The sequence below is a fragment of the Xyrauchen texanus genome, chromosome 43 (genome assembly GCF_025860055.1).
Source record: "Xyrauchen texanus isolate HMW12.3.18 chromosome 43, RBS_HiC_50CHRs, whole genome shotgun sequence".
Lineage (NCBI taxonomy): Eukaryota > Metazoa > Chordata > Actinopteri > Cypriniformes > Catostomidae > Xyrauchen > Xyrauchen texanus.
The window spans coordinates 18,482,567-18,496,731 of record NC_068318.1 but is presented as its reverse complement, the minus strand read 5'-3'; the positions used below and the strand labels follow the sequence as shown (position 1 = coordinate 18,496,731).

The following is a 14,165-nucleotide window of genomic DNA, read 5'->3' as shown; positions in this document are numbered from 1 at the left end:
AACCTGTGGCTGTATTATATGCTATATTATATTCTACAGTACAAATCACAAAAGGCATGTGAGCACCTTGTTCCTTCTTTGAGCCATCTGTGCCACTGACTGTTGCCAGACTGGTAATGGCTCATTTTGCCATAATAACAATTGTCTTTTTGAAAATCATCCTTTGCCAAATTTGTGTGCAGTTTCTAACAGCTGCTGGAGGGAGCAAAGGTTTGCAGCACAATTAATATTAACAAAGGGAAGCTTTTACATGAATAAGACTTCCTGTCACAGTTTATTCCAAAGTTAGAGCCCGTTATACCAAGGAAAGGATTCGTAAATATTGGCACTGTCTTATTTCAATAGCACTGGATAACAAAAGTGAAGCTGGGCTGCAAAATCTTGTGCACACTTGTTGGAGCAGAGACCTCAGTGAATGTGTGGAACATCACTACATGATAAAGATCTAATGAAAACTCAGTAACTAACTAAATATAGCAAAACAATTGCTAAAAAAATAAATATTTAAAGGGATATAAATACTCTTATCATTTTGTTTAATTTAACCACTTATTTTTTATGTCCAAGTGAGTCACCCTTTTATGTTCCTAGAACTCCCTGATATGCTAAAGACCAAAGGGAAATATTTTGCTTTACTGTCTTCTCAAAACCACAGTGTTCACTAAGAGCAATAAAAGCTATAAACCAGAAGTTCAAAAAAGGAGGGGTTTAAAAGAACAGATTTCAGTCTCTAAAATGCATAAAACAATTACTTCATCTAATAACATCTAGCCAAGTTCTGCGCAGGAGATGTGGGCTGCGTGGATGGAGCTTGGATGCAAAGCAGGACCTTCTCAGGCATTTAAAAACATCTGTCTGTCAAATCACTTCCAATTTCAGAATCCACTTCCGCCCTCTGAGTTACTTCATTTACATTATTGTATTCACATGTAGACACACATGCATACAAAAACATGCATACAAAAATTTATGGACCTTCAAATTTTGGTCACAATTCACTTGCATTGTAAGGACCAACAGAGATGAGATATTCTTCTAAAAATCATTATTTGTGTTCCGCAAAAGAAAGAAAGTCATACACATCTGGGATGGCATGAGGGTGAGTAAATGATGAGAGAATTTTCATTTTTGGGTGAACTATACCTTTATAAATCAAAAATGATTTGATGTACACCAATATTATAGCATTGTATAGCATTCTATAAATTCAAGCATGGCCGCAGCTACATCCTCAACAAATACAACAGGTCAGCGACCAACCCTGGGGGTCCTTAATATATAAAAGAAATCCCTGAATAATACAATATATTTGTATATAATGCTCTAAATGTGATAAAGGCCATAAATACGTTTTGATTTGTAAAAATGCATGGTTCTTTTAAAGTTTACGAGAATTCAACAAACAAGGCTTATTATCTACATAACATAGATGGTCAACACTACAGAAATTTGATTTGTGAAAGCAATCAGGTATAGGATGGCAACAACAACTGCCCTAGTTACACCAGGAATGCACAATCCCTCTATAAGTGCTCATACTGTCCGCAAAAGGCTGAGAGAGGCTGGACTGAGGGCTTGTAGGCCTATTGTTAGGCAGGTCCTTACCAGACATCACCGGCAACAATATCACCTATGGACACAAACCCACCTTCGCTGGACCAGACAGGACTGGCAAAAAGTGCTCTTCACTGACAAGTCACGGTTTTGTCTCACCAGGGTGATGGTCGGACTCGCATATATCGTCGAGGCCTGTACTCTGGAGCGGGATCGATTTGTAGGTGGAGGGTCCATCATGGTCTGATGTCACAACATCATCAGACTGAGCTTGTTGTCATTGCAGGCAATCTCAACACTGTGAGTTACAGGGAAGACATCCTCCTCCCTCATGTGGTACCCTTCCTGCAGGCTCATCCTGACATGACCCTCCTGCATGACAATGCCACCAGCCATACTGCTCATTCTGTGCATGATTTCCTGCAAGACAGGAATGTCAGTATTTTGCCATGGCCAGCGAAGAGCCCGGAACTCATTGACATTGAGCACATCTTTATTAATGACCTTTTAATGAACTGATGTTCTCAACAATAATGTAAGTATGTCATTTATAGAGATCTACTGTATATACAGGCAACTGAAAGTCTACTGAATGTTTGTTGAAACACTATTTACTATAGCAAGTCAGTCGATAAGCTGTTATTTTGCTGCTGTTATACAGGCTATTGATAGTCCACTGAATGTTTGTTGAAACACTGTTTACCAGCTACAGCAAGCCAGTTGATAAGTCACTTATAGTCAGTTAAATATTTACTTGGTGCCATCAAAATAAAGCGTTAACACTCATGCTGCTCCATTTGATTCCGGCTTTGTTTCAATGAAACGTGAGTCCCGCCTTCTTTCATTTGATTAGTCATCTCAAACAACATTAACAAGCGGTATTAAACAAAAAAGCATATTAACAATTAAACTTTGTTTAACCATTATGTAATCCCTGCAACAATTTAATGACAATTAGACATCAGTATTTAATAGACTGCAACAGAACAACAACAAGAATATAAATGATCAATTAAATGATTGGATAATTAATTGGAGGGTATTTGTCCCCCTCAGAGTGTATTGTGGTTACCGCCTTGAATGTGGCTGATTATGGTTGTAGAATTCAGCAGCCTCTGACCCACAGAGTAATTCATGGAGAGTAAAACAGTTGCTCTTATGTGCAAAAATGCTAATATGTTGGAATGCCAGTCAAGACACATAGTTCAACTTCAATAGGAATCCAAGAATCCGAAGCCCCTGTACATTTACATTACAAGGTAATTTGTAAACATTTCTAATAATATTGAATTAATTTATTGCACTCAACAATTGACAGTGACATTAACCTACCACCGTCGTTGGGCATTGGACTTTGAAGTGCAAACTTTAAGTGTTAAGTGACAAAATATGGACTTCATTACTCAAGGGAGTAATAAAACCTCTCTGGACAGAAACAAGTGTGAGAACAGTTAGGGATAGGCATTACTAACCCCCATAATCTGTTTGACTTCATGGCAAAATAACAGCAAACTAGAGAGAGGGTTTTTCTAGAACCCTAGAGAAAGTGCTAATAGGTGACAGCTGGATATAATCAGTTTCCCAAACCACAGTGTATCTAAAGGTTCACCCTAAAGCCCAGCGCACACTGTACGATTTTGGACACAATTTGGTTGTCTGAGCCAAATTTGGGGAATTGTAAAAAAGTATTTTGCCTTTGGGTAAAATCAGCAGTCTTTGATTGCTCAGTGTGACATGCTCACAAATGGCTGAAGTTGCCTACCTTTGGAATGGACCTTAAGCGACATCCACCCTAATCCTTTTTCATTTTAAAACATTTTCACTTTCCTACCATCATCGATTTACAAAGTATGCAGTACTAAAGTGCACTTTCGAAAGTCTGTGTTTGCAGTAAATGGAAAAATCATACAGTGTGAACCACAATTGAGGCACAATTATGCCTATGAGAGATTTTCTGTCAACAGTGAGCATGTTAGCACATGTTGCAGAGTAAATGACCTTCTGCAGTGACCTCCATGAGCTCAAGTATCTCCAAATGCACCAGAGAGAACACTAACTATGACACCTCTATAATCCTTCTGTCAACATGCCAGCCTCTAACAGCCAACATTAACAACTGTTGTCAGTGTGAGCGAGCCCAGAGGTGTGGCTTTCAAGCTAGCGTATATTAGGCATCTGACAGTTATTAAAGGTGCACTCAGTCTTTTTTTTTCTCAATAAAAATTTTACTCCTAAAGAAATTAGTAATTTTGAGAGATATATAAAATCATGTCTACTCACATGAAATTAAGACTTCAAATCAGTAACCCCATTTCTGACATTCTATATGGAGAGGGTCTTCGATGTATTCGAGGGTCTTCTACACGAAGGGGGCTGCGATGTTAGGATCACATGACCAGCGAAACGTTATTAAATATAGGGGCCTGGGTAGCTCAGCGAGTAAAGATGCTGACTACCACCCCTGGAGTCACGAGTTCAAATCCAGGGTGTGCTGAGTGACTCCAGCCAGGTCTCCTAAGTAACCAAATTGGCCTGGTTGCTAGGGAGTGTAGAGTCACATGTCTCCTTGCGGTCACTATAATGTGTTTCGCTCTCAGTGGGGTGCATGATGAGTTGTGCGTGGATGCCACGGAGAAGAGTGAAGCCTCCACACGCCCTATGTCTCCACAGTAGCGCGTTCAACAAGCCACGTGATAAGATGCGTGGATTGACTGTCTCAGACACGTCCTCCACCACCTGGATTGAGGCGAGTCACTACACCACCACGAGGACGCATTGGGGATTGGGGATTCCAAATTGGGAGAAAAAGGAGAGAAAATCAGAAAAAATAAAAAAAAATGATTGTTAAATATAATTTGATTGAAAATTATTATGAAATTAAAATGTGGAAATCTTACAAATAGAATAAATATAAGAAAAAAAAATGGATACTGGGAAATATGCCTCTGAAAACACACAAGTAAGCATGCCCTTACCCTCTAGGCCAGTTTTCATAGTTTAATCTTGTTTCATGAGACTGGGGTGCAAATAGCCACGCTATGTGGTCAGTGCTTTTTACACTCATTGGGTTCTGTAATATATAATACCACAGAAATTAAGCTTAAAATTTGACATTTTATTTATAATTCTGTTTCCTATTAAAACTATCATGTAAAAATAGTCTAAATGGGATAATTTATAACATACATACAGTATCTGATGCATGCAACTATAGTAAGCACAAACAAACCAACAACAGAGAACAAAACCAAAAGCACATCTACAAAATGGTAGGAAAACCACGGCATCTTGTAAAACTCAGAGCGTACAAAGATGGGTGGTTCCCTTATTTCTGATCACATACTCAACCCAGAAGATGGCTGTGTCCAAAGGTCCCATCGGTTGATCCCTGTGCAAACTGGAGAGTGTCTCAATGTGTGTCCTGTAGGAAGCATCGCTGCTCAATTTCCACAGGGTTTGTCCAAAAGTGTGACCATTTAGCTCTGAGTGTCACGAATATGCAGAGATTGACTGAGGCACAGGACCCAAACACAGAGGTAAAATTAAATTATTTATTTTTACAAAAACAAACACAAAATCCCACAAGGGGGAAAAAACAATCATATACAACCCCGTAGGGGAAAACAGATATCCAGGCTGAGGCAGAGGAAAATGGGGACCAAGACCGACTGGACCGGACAGGAATGGGAAGGTAATCCAAAACAGACAGGTAAAAACAAACAAGACCATCCAACTACACAAGACAAACTGGCACTGGACAGCACTCACAAGGAGACTAAAATAGGGAGAGAAATCAACAGGGTAACGAGACAAGGCAGGTGAGACTAATAAACTAATTGAGACAGAGAGACACGCAACGATACAGAAACAAAACAAAACCACATGCTCTCACAAGACAGAAAAATACCCATATGGCATGAGCACATATCACCAGGACAATAAGGCAATGCCAACTGACAGAACAGACAAGAGAATGTGTAGCAACAGCAAACAAAGAGATGCCATGCGTTCCCACACTAAACAAACCCTGAGCATACATCATGAGGAAAACGCCACACGATACACGCAACATGCAACAAAACGAGACAGGACACCTGTGAGAAAGTTTGACCCCACACACTCCCGACACCTCAGACCCAAGTGACCGAACCTCAGCACAATGTGAAGACAGCTTGTGACCCGGGAACGCAGCAAAAAGTGAGCACAACGCATGTCCGCGGTCGCGAGGGACAGACACAAAGACAGACAGAACATGGAGCATGAGTGTTAGGATCCCGACACAGACGAAACCTAACCAAACAGGAAGTCAGGATCCAGACACCATGCTCCGGACATGAAACAAGGCAGACCAAAGAGCGTACGGCAGGGAAGTCAACTGAAACCATGTGCTCTAAAAAGACAGATAATGAAACACGAGACAGACATGGGACGATGATGCCACAGTCCTGTCAGACAAAAACCCAAACTAACAGAGTGACAGGACCATGACACTGACAGCTTAAGGGCTTTGCCCCTGCTTTCTCTTGAATGCGTATTAAGTTGTCAATCTGGTCATAGAACAAATGGATACCTAAAACCATTACTCCATGGTATATTGCTTCTTGCACTCCATTGGTTCATCCATTTGCAACTTTAATCTCTTGTTCCAGGAGGTCATTCTGCAGCATTCATTCCGCTATAAGAGAGTTGTTGCTCACAGAGATGAACGAGGTCCCAAATGTCTCAAGATGACTTTCTGAGGTAAATTTGCAAAAACAGCAGCGATATAATTTGCTACGTCAACAGGAAGAACGAGGGTCCCCAAGGACATAACAATAAACCCATGGTCCCCTGAGTGAAGCTGTGAAATAAAAACAAGAAAAAAGACAGAACAAGAGGGAGTTTTAGGTAATGGGCTAAAACTACACCACCTGCTATAGCAGGATCAGTGATCACCAAGTCGTACTGTGCATCCCGAAGTCTTTTCACAAGCATCATGTCCTCTAAGATGGCTAACACCATACTAATGTGCTGTTGATAGCGTTGAGAACAGATCAGCCTGAAGCTTCAAGAATGACAATCCAGAAGACTTGCCTTTCTCTATCTCCATCATTATCGATAAAAACTGGTTCAAGAATGACAATCCAGAAGACTTGCCTTTCTCTATCTCCATCATTATCAATAAAAACTGGTCAAAACAAGTTTTCAAATTCATTAACTTCATCAGGGATTGTGATTAAAGTGTACAGATGGACGTTTCCGTGATGTACCAGCTGGATTTGGGACATATCATGGTGAGGCTGTGGCACCTGGAGTGCAGCTCTTCTATCAGAACTTTCATATTGACCAAGTGGCTTCTATCAACAGGATATACAAGAACTTCACCTACACTGCATCTCAGGGTGAGAACAGACAAAGTCCAAATATTCCGACAATGGTGAAATGCCTCTGTTTGGAAAATGACTTAATTGTACCTACCATAAAATAAAAAAGAAAACTTAATTCATTCATTTTCATCCAAACATTCTTCAACAGGCAATAAATATGTAAGGCATCTGGTTTTGTAGTCACCCAGAAATAAATAATCAGTGAAGATGATGGACTCGGAATTCAATAAGATTACCAACTTTAATGGGTCTCATAAAAAATAAAACTGAGACACTCAAGAGAGGAGATGCACACAGTTCCCGCTCTCCCTCTCTTTCAATAACCCATGGTTACCCAAATATTATCCACTACGGAGTATCAAAATAAAAGTCCTCACAATAGTCACATCGAGGGCAAAGTAACGTCCCCGTCTCCATCTAGTAGGAAAAAACAAAAGATTTATAATTACAAAGTATTTTCAACATTAAGTAACCAAAACATTGCAAATCTATGCAAAAACCACAAGTTTATGACAATAATTATAAAAACACACATTTCTTATTAACTGTAACCTTTAACTTTTTTCATTAGTTACTTTTTTTTTGGACTGTTCACTTTACCACAAAATCTTTGAACCTTGGAGGTAATTTAACAAGCCTGCGACCTAACGGTCTTGAGTCTGAAACAATGATCTGAGAGGTTAGGGTACACTTTGGAGTCCCATTATTATTTTTTAAAGCATTAGAGGCACAAATCCCATACACTCAGAAAATTGGTAACCTACAATTGTTTCCACAAGGATCTTTTTCTACTTGATTTTACTTTAATTGGTGTAACCTAATTTTTCAGGTAAATATACTTAGTTTTAATAGCCTTGAGTTAGAGAACTGTTATGTTCATAAATTAATTTTAAAAAATGCACGTGAGGCGCATGTTTCTCTGAAAGTGCATTTCATGATCTTGTTCACAATAAAAATAATCATTAACATTTTAAACGCATGTTAATGATTTGATTAGTAATACATTAGCAGTTGTTTTAAATTAGCCATTGTTAGTTAATAGTTCTCAATGAGACAATCAAATTAAGTAATTATTGATAACCTAACATTGAACTACCTCAGTCATCAGTTCACTATTACTTACTGATTAATTCATTGTGTTTTCATATTAGTTAATAGTAGTAACTAAAGTACTACTCATTTGTCCTGCATTAATTGCTGTATAATTACCTGTTAATGATGGACCACTATTATAAAATGTTACCACTGGTTTGAATCAATGATATCTGAGTCAACCTGACTACATTTGGTTACAATAAAATATGTTCAAAATGTAAAACAATAAAAAAAAAATTAAGGTTTAGGTCAGTTAAAACATAAACAAAACAAAACACATAAAATAACATAACCAAACCTGATAAATAAAACAAAAAATAAATAAAAGAAAAGAAAAGAGAAGAGAAGAAAATATAAAAAGTTAGCATACAAACAATTGCAGGTTTCCACTTAGAGATTTCTTTTTCTTTTGTGAGAACTATAGGTTTGTTTGATAAGACAAAAAACACACAAATCAGGATTTTAAACTGAATGTAGGCATGACCCATATTTTAGTAATACAATTTGCAGAAATTGCAGTCCTCATATAAAAAATAAAAATAGTTAAAATAACTTTAATTCCATGGGATTGACTATGAACAATTTCTGAAGGTTAGTCACCTTCTTTCACTGACCATTTTTAAAATTTAATATAAATGGACTTTGATCAAATAAAATGCCTGATATTTAGGAGTTTCGGGTCCTATCTTTACCCTATTCATTGTGCCAACATAATGTATGCTAATACAATGGAATATTGCTGTTACTATCAACAAATGTTTGAAATCAATTATTACCATACACAACTTAAAATATGCACTACTTAACCTTAGCTCACCCAACTAAATATTTGATTGAAAAACAAAACCCACCCTCTTAGTTTAACTGTTCAAGACCACCACTTGCCCTCAAATTGTCAGGGTTCTGCCCTTAGTTTTGTTTTTTCCCCTTTGTGGCAGAGCCCTGACATCTACATGTTCAATGTCTGTTTTATGTCTTGTGTCTGGATTCATCCATTTCAGTTGGTTTGGTTTATTTACTTTGTGGCTGAGTCCAGGCACTTGTATTTTGTCTAGTGTTATGTGAATGCATTTGGTTTTGGATTTTCTCATTTCCTTGTGCATTCGTGTCTGTATTGTCTTCAGTAATAACCTCGCCATCATTTGCCTTGTTACCTGTTTGATTATTAGTTTCAACTGCCTTCCTCGTTTCCCTCCCTTTATAATCTCCCTTTGTGTTCTGTCTGGTGCCAGTTAATTGTGGGATGTTATTTGTGTTGTCCCCTGTTAGGTCTCTGTTGGTCGTGTTCCTTGTTTCGTTAGGATTCCTGTCGGTTCCTTGCTCCAGCCCAGCCTGTCATCGTTGTGTCACCCACATTACTCAACTGTGTTTTTTCCCTTCGGGGTGGTTTTGTTTGGTTTTGTTTTATTTTTTGAGTAATAAAAGCTCATTGCACTATTCTGCATTTGAGTCCTGCCGTTTCATCAACCCAAACCTGACACACATTCTTCATTCATCTGAGCCATTGAGTTCAAACTTCAGCCTTTGCAAAGACTTTGCAAAGTCCATTTCAGTCATTAATATTCAAATCAATAATTAACAGGCAAAAATTATCCATATCTGACACGTATATATGTTTATTTACATCAATCCTTAAATAACTATTTATTCTGTAGAGGGCATGTGATTTCAGGCAACACTCATGGCTGAGGCATTGTTTTTTTTTTTTTTAAATCTGCCAGCCAATGTGAATCAGCATATTCTGTCAAGGTTATCAATCATCCTTATATAACCAAGACGTCCAGAGACTTGTCACACACACACACTGTACATACACTCACTCATTGTTCCATACACACTGCACAAGTTATACAAGTGAAGACAGAATTGATACTGATTGTTTTTTTTGGCTAGAAACATTACAGCCCTCGGGACAAAGTGTGAACCAAAGTTAAAGAATGGAAGTATATGGAAATGTATTGGGGGAAAATATGCAGTGAAAGAGAATAGTGTCATTAGTGTCAATGTGCTGTCATTTTATGAAAATAAAAAGCCCTCACGTTGCACAAAGAAACTGCACAGCAAATTTAAGAGGTAACCAAAGGGGAATAAATTCACAAAGAACTATTACAAGTCTATAGGTGCCTTTTCACATCCCAACCTGGAAATTGTGTGTGCACCCGTTCCCTGAGCTGTCTACACAGTTACACATTTAAGGGGATATGCTTGAAAGAGGATCAAGGTAATGCAAAAAGATAGAAAACTTACACAGTATGAAGGTTTATGTTGAGCTTGAGCAATGTTTTATCCTTTTGGTTTCAAAAAAGCTTTTTCTCCTCCTAATTACTTCCAATATAGTTTAGCCAAATACAATGTCAAAAACAAGCAACATGGTTTATGGTCTCTCTGTTAGCCGTACACAAAGGCATGCAATACAAACCATTAAGCTGGACACGTACTCTGCATTTTCTCACCAGTTCCCTTTTCCTGCAGTAAGACAATGAGAAGGAACAGTCCAAGCAGCCAGGGGCAGGGATAGTGTTTACATGATCTCGGTCTCATGTCCAGTCCGCTATTGAATATTCTTGGGAAAATAAATATCCTTCCAAAGCAGAATTTTCATGCAAGATCAGCTCATTCAAGATGTTTTAATGTGTTTTCATTGGTCAATCTAGTTTATTTAATATATTAGGATGATTTAATCATTTTTTCTCATGCTTAGCTGGATGATTTAACTCTTGGTTTAAGGCCAAGTCAAACTCTTCTTGGAACAGAACAATGGCATGTACATCAAAAAACATGAACTTTCTGTTTTTAATGAACATAAGGGTATTCGAACACTTAAATGAAGGGAAATGTCTGGTAATCCACTCTTCATTTACCAATATGTTCATCATACATTGACTGTTGTTCCAAACACTTATGACTTTCTGTCTTTCATGGAACATAAAAGAAGACGTTAGGCAGAATGACAGTCTTAGTCACCATTCACTTTCATGGAATGGAAAAAAGATGTATTACATTCCATGGAGAATGGTGATTTTAAACAGTATACACTGGCAAATCACTTAAATGAACCTGTTTATCCTTATTTTCTGCACTCAAACTTGAGAATAAATTTTTCCAAAATAACTGTATAAATCATAAGCTGACAATTACACTCAAAACAGACAGATGATAATAAACAGCTGTTAGATTGAGCATACATATGAGATATGGCGTTGATTGTAAATGATGCCCTCTGTTGGATTTACAGAGTTGTTGGCGGTATAATGACAGTTAAGATGTGTTTGTTGTTCAGAATTTCCTTTGTAGAATTTCCTAAATAATTTCTGGAGACCTCCAGTGAATTTCAATAAACAAAGGACTTTGGTGGGACATTATTTAACACATGCACCAAGGTTCAAGGAGGGTCTTTAAGCAGGGGTAATGCTTTGTTTTGAATCTGTTTTTATAAATAAAAAAAAATAATTGTCTTTTCCAATTATAAAGCAACTTCATCTCAGGGAACATGTTGCAGATAAGCTGTTTCCTTTTACAGACCTACTGCAAGTTTTAAGTGACTGCAGTTGTTCGCAAAAGGAGAGACTGAATCATCAATTGTACCCAAAATGTCAAGAGCTTGCTGTGGGTGATCACCAGGAAGCCCCCAGAATTTTAAATAATAATGAATAGTATGTCAGTCCAAAGGATTTAATAAACCAGATGTAGTATAGTCAAGTAATGTTTTTGTGACTTTTAGGCAGGCACAGATTAAATTTGCGTATGCAGAAAACTCAGAAGATTACTGCAGAAATGTGACATCTGTCATCCTATGCATTCAGCCCCACTCCATGTATGTTTGTTTGTTAGATATTTTGACTAATTTTATGATGCTTTCAGGAACCAATACTGTAACTATATCTCAGTTACATTTAATAAATGTAACATTTAATAAATGTAACTATGTTTAAAACCCTTCCACAGAATTCTGCAGGATTAAAGCTGACGTGTCATTTTTGCACCACCAGTCCCGCCCCAAACTCAAGCCATTGGCTGAGCCAGTGTTGCTGTGTCAGGCTGGATGGGCCACTCAAATCAAACAAAGCACTTTTATGACACCTATGTTTACAGTTTTCAAAAAAAAAAGTTCCAAAAAGTGGTTTTCGCAGCGATGCCATAGAAGAACCATTTTTTGGTTCCCCAAAGAACCTTGCAGCGAAAGGTAATTAAATGAACTATTTTTGAAGAAACTTTTCATACTCTGATGAACCTTTTACTACAAAGAACCTTTTGAGCAATGGAAAGGTTCCATAGATGTTAAAGAGTGTACAAATGGTTTATTTATATTTGTCTCTGCAAAATAAGCTGGGATATTTTTTCCCCAAGAACAGTTTGTAAGAGGCATATTATTTTTCTGCTATACAACAAAATAGGTTTGCACTGTACATATTTTCATAGGAATAGATTTGATATGCAGTGATTTTGAGGCCAACATTTAGTTCACTTACTCCTCACTGTATCGATAGTAGGCTACTTAAGGGTTCTGAAGTAGATATGTTACACACAAATGTTATTAGGTAGACAGTTAACCAAAATATCAAGACCAGCAACAAAAATTTACAAAATTATATATATATATATATATATATATATATATATATATATATATATATATATATATATATATATATATATATATATATATATATATATACTACTTCTCATAACAGCAAAAGTGATTTATGGATGGCTTAACATTTCACATCTAAATCTGCATTTTGTTTTGTGGTGAAATTTCAAAGACTGACCAGAGAGTAGGCATATATTAGCATCTATTGCCAATGAACCTATATGAAAGCATTTCATGTCTCGTAATTTTTGATGTGGCTCTATTTTTGGTGAATCTCAACTGAGTACTGAGTACTTTTCAGTCTGTTTATAAGATACATTTCAATTATGGCAAATGTCCATTAAACTGAATTAAGCAATCTTTATATGGTGTACATTTTATGAACTGAGAATAAATGGAATGCATTTAATTAAAATTAACGAGGAGTATGAAGTTTTAAAATTCATAAGAAATCATTTTATCAACACATTTTGTAAAAGTAAAGCAACTATAATCCCTCTGGCATTAACTGAACTAATGTTTATAGTTAGCAAAGTATATCATTGTGATGAGGTGAAGCGCATTGCCATGAGTGAGCAAGGCCAACGCTGAATCAGATGATCAGCAGGAGAGTGAAATAAAGGGGGGCCGGAGGAGACGCCAGTTGGAGAAAGAGAGACGTGATCACGGCAGTGCTGCACTGTTTGTGTGTTTGTTTTATGTTGAGTTTCTCATTAAACTTTATGTTGACTGTTCCCGCCTCCTCCTGGACAATAATTTTGTATAAAATTGATTGCATCTTACATTAATGTTCATATTGTTAATGGACTAAAAATGGGTTCAATAATGGCTAATAATTAATAAAAAAAAAAAAATTATAAACCATTGACATGTGGTTATAACAACATGCATAAAAAGGGTGACTTTCATGGATTACCTTCCAAATAGTGAGCCATTTATACATGTGAAGCATTTTTGTAAGTTGCTTTGGATGAAAGCATTTGCCGAATGAATAAATGTAAAATGTAAAGCATTTATTATGGAGTTGCCAACATTAGAAACCTATACATAAACGTTCAGTATGATATGTTCTATGAATAAGCAAAAAGACCTGAAAAGTGTTTCTGCAGTGGACTTGTCATAACCAGACTGGACTACTGTAACGCTCTCTTTGCAGGCCTCCCTGCATGTGCAATTAAACCACAGCAAATTATCCAGAATGCAGCAGCACGTCTGGTCTTTAATGAACCAAAGAGAGCACATGTTATACCACTCTTTGTCTCTCTCCACTGGCTGCTGGTTGATGCACGTATCAAATTTAATGCTCTGATGCTGGCATACAAAACAGTCACTGGGTCTGCTCCAACATACCTAAAAGAATTTCTGCAGAGCCCACTAGAAGCCTGCGGCCGGCTAAAGAACGTCACCTTATTGTACCAACACAAAGAGGCACCAAAACACTTTCCCGGACTTTCGGCGTCATCGTACCATGTTGGTGGAATGACCTTCCCAACTCCATTCGTGAAGCAGACTCACTCTCTGTCTTCAAAAAATGACTAAAAACACATCTTTTCCATGAG

At 37.4% G+C, this 14,165-nt stretch overlaps 1 pseudogene; it reads right to left on the bottom strand.

The window, feature by feature from the left end:
• Nucleotides 1-2,522: 2,522 nt before the first annotated feature.
• Nucleotides 2,523-6,874, bottom strand: LOC127635729 (UDP-glucuronosyltransferase 2B1-like; annotated as a pseudogene).
• Between the last annotated feature and the right edge of the window lie 7,291 nt (nt 6,875-14,165).